Source organism: Eschrichtius robustus, chromosome X, assembly GCF_028021215.1.
Source record: "Eschrichtius robustus isolate mEscRob2 chromosome X, mEscRob2.pri, whole genome shotgun sequence".
Taxonomy (NCBI): domain Eukaryota; kingdom Metazoa; phylum Chordata; class Mammalia; order Artiodactyla; family Eschrichtiidae; genus Eschrichtius; species Eschrichtius robustus.
The window spans coordinates 10,366,771-10,370,718 of record NC_090845.1 but is presented as its reverse complement, the minus strand read 5'-3'; positions in this window follow the sequence as shown (position 1 = coordinate 10,370,718).

Here is a 3,948-nt window from a genome sequence, read left to right as displayed (position 1 = left end):
GGAAGAGTATCACGAGCTGATTTTTTTTAGGGTTTTCAAATGTGATGCTATAAGAGGGTTTTAATATCAAGATGTACGATGCCTAATAATATCTACCACTGTTTTAGCCTTATTCACGTTTTTAAACCACCAAAGGCCATTCATTTTCCAAGCTAAAATGTGTCTATTTTCCATTGAAAATACGCTTGAGTTTGGTGTGCTATTTCAGTGTCTGCTGGAGACTTCCTCCTTTACTGCTGATTTATAATCCTTAAAGAACAGATGTTTAGACTACACCTGCTGACACCCTTCACACGGGAAGCCAGGGAGTTCCAGCGCACCCTGGCACACCTAAGCATGCTGGAACGCGAAAATGTGTTGTCTGGCTCCCTTCCCCAGAGTTACACTGCGTGTGTGATATTTTTAATGGGTTATTTATAATATCAACAAAACACATCGTCTTAGTGTGCTTTTTTTTTTTTTTTTTTTTTTTTTTGCCATGTCGCACAGCTTGTGGGATCTTAGTTCCCCAACCAGGGATGGAACCCGGGCCCTTGCCAGTGAGAGTGCAGAGTCCTAACCACTGGACCGCCAAGGAATTCCCTAGTATGCTTTATTTTTCTCTAATTCTAGGAAGATTTCTGGCGGCTTTTCATTTAGCGCTATTTCATACAGAGACACATGGCTTTGTTCCTGCATTTACATGACCATCGCCTCGCCCTGTCACAAGTCTGAACGCATCATGCAGTTTCATGGCTTCTCTTCATTCTCCTCAGTGATTAATACAGAAGCAACAAATGTGTGTACATGATGCAAACTGCAGAAATTTAAATTTTTAAAATACTCCCTGCCCAGATATCAAAGGGGAATTCATTATTTCCCTAGATTTCTCAATATCTACATATTTTCAAGGGCATCCAAAATGTGTAAGGGTGGAGAACACAAGAACCCTCATAGAGGACATGAACAGATACGCTTGAAAAGATATATCTGCCACTCAGCACCACCCTACTACTGTTTTTTTTGGTCTTGAAACAACTGTGAAGATCCGAAGGAGAAAACATATTCTAAATGGTGCCGAGTAACACTACTAGGGTTGCTTAGTTTTTGCCCAGCTTCCCCAGCTTCCATTTGGAGTTCATTCATATTTTTCATTCCCTCTGCTCCAAAGGTAGGCATGTTATCACTGAAGACAGAGAAAGATCCAGAAATTCCTTGCCTAACTCAAATAATGGCCACATGTAAGCTCTGCTACATGTTTATGTCCAAACACAATCATTTTATAAAGTGGGACAAAGACCATCATGTATTTCCCAAGATGCGTCATAGAGAAGAAGTGAGCTGAAAATACTGGGAAGACAGTAAGCGCTCAGTATCTCTACATCTTGGAGTAATTATTTCCACAACAAGGAAGACATTTATTTACAAAGCATGCAGACTGGCAAGTGGGAAAGATCTATACTGTAACCATGTCGGACATGCTAAGTTTTTATGAGACAAGTCTTAAAAATCTGTTCCTCTGACAATGATAATAATACTACAACTGTTACTATTTCCAGGGAAAGAGATTTTAGCAACTAAATGATACATCTATTAGAACAGTGCTGAAAAGCCTTTTATGATGAAAAGTGCCTCTTACAAAACAGCTTCTCCAACTTGAAGATGCACACGGATTAGCTGAGCATTTTGTTACACTTCGGGTTCAGATTCAGCAAGCCTAGGGTGGGGCTCAAGAGTCTACATTTCTAATGAGCTGCCAGGGAGTACTGATGCTGCTGGTCCTAGGAGCACACTTTGAGTACTGAGCCTTAGCGTGTTTTTGAAACAGGAAGTAAACCACCTCTGTTGGAGGTTTCAACTCGGGGCTCCTAGATGGATAGCAGTTGATAGGTGTCTGTGACGCCACTGAGGTCAGTCTGGCAGGGACTTGCCAGGATGGACGTCAGAACCTACTCCTTATCTGACACTGACCTTGGGAGACGCAGATCAAGGCAAAAGAGTCCATGCGAACTGGTTTGAATGAGGAAAATATAACAAAGTATGTCCCCTGAACAAAGGTGGCACCTCACATTCAAGGTCATCTCCATTAAATGGAGCTCTAACTCTTTTCCTTTCAAAATGAGCAGAGAGCCTCCCTTACGATCTGGAATCAAAGGGCTCCCTTCTCTGGGCAGTATCCTGGGGTCAGTGTCTATCTTAGAAACCATATCAGCAGCCACAACTCCAGACAAGGTACACAAGCCATGGCTTGGCCCTAATCTTTGCCTGAGATATTGATTCTTTAGCAGAGCAGAGTTTGAAAGCTCTGGGGAACTTTCCTCGAAGCCTCTACCCTACTTCCCTCCAAAAGGATTTATTGAGCACATACTGTGCCTTAGAACTCACCTAAACTTTGTAAGAACACAAAACGATCACTTGGTCATGGTTCTCCAGGAACATGTACAAAAGCTGATGACAGGAAACTTATCCATAAAATAATCTGAAAGCAACCAAGAACAAACTAGATTGAACATAGGTATCCCTACGGAAATCGTATCCATCCTGTTAGAACCGTTTCCTGTGCTGCCTCCTTCCCAAAGGAGGCTGGACTCTTCACAGCCAGCGGTGCTGTCTCCTCCCTCTATTCCCCACATCAGTGGTCAGCAAACCACAGCTCATGGGCTCGGCCCACTGCCTGTTTTGCAATTGAAATTTTAGTGGAACATGGCCATGCCCATTGACTGAAGTATTGTCTATGGCTGCTTTGGTGCGAAAACGGCAGAGTTGAATAATTTGACAGAGGCTATGTGGCCTGCAAAGTCTAAAATATTTACTGTCTGGATCTTTACAGAAAAAGCGTGCCAACCTCTGCTCCAGAGTAATGAGCACCTTCCGGACATCACTTCTATTGCTCCTGTATTACAGTGCACTCTAGATGGGGGATGGGGGCGTGGGGAGGCTGGGAGGGCGGTGAGAGAGAGAGAAAGAGAGAGAGATCTCCAGGGTCTCTCTGGAGACCCTACTTGTACGAAGAGTAGTACAAGTCCAGGTGATGTCATTCACTTTCTGGCATAAGTGACCCTGTATCCTACAGGGATACAGTTCTCTCGCAGGTTCCAGACTTTCTTATATCCGAGTAAGTCATGGACCACCAGCATAAGGATTTGCCTAAACTTGGAGCTCAATGAACAGAGTTGAATGAAACTCAACTCTGGAGTTTTTCTAGGGCACAACTGAAGCTGTGGTATTTAGGACAGTGAAATTACCGAGAGCAATAAGCAAACATCTGATTATACCTGTAACGAAATTAGCAGAAACCAAATGGTCCTTTTGGTTTCAGCAAAAAGAAAAGTGGCTCTTACAGCCATTTTGTTTGATGGGGATTTTATAAGAGGCTCCATAATGAATTGCAGCCATAAAATACATGATATTAGCACTACCAATCCTTGGTAAATCTTTACTTCCAAGCCATAGCAGAGGTAAAGAGCACAGTCCGTGCCCTTTCCAATGCAAACAACCCAGAAACACAGCCATTGGCGCGCAGGTTTATGGGCTGTGTATTTCTCCTTCTGCTCCAGCAGCCCCATTCATCTGGTATTTTACAGTCTTAGCTGGGCTCCAAGGACCCAGCAGGAAGAAGAGGCAGTAATTGCCTTTTGTAAGCAATTAACTTTTTTCTTTCTCTTAAAATTTCCTCCTTTATGTTCATCAATTTTTAAGAATGGAATAAAAATATACACCTTCTGTCATTGCCTCTGGAAAGGAGACTAAGTCAAATCCTTTCCAAACTATCATATTTGTCCACCGTAAGTTCTGACGCTCAGCATTACATTCATTTACTATCATTCTACTGGAGCAACAAATTCCATACTTTTGCAATTGTGAGTCCATACCACTCCTACTAGTTGCTAAGATCATAGCAGAAAGGAGTTTCCAAGATGCTGGTGAGTCACTGGCCCTTTCAAATAAATGTATTTAATTTTTATGGGT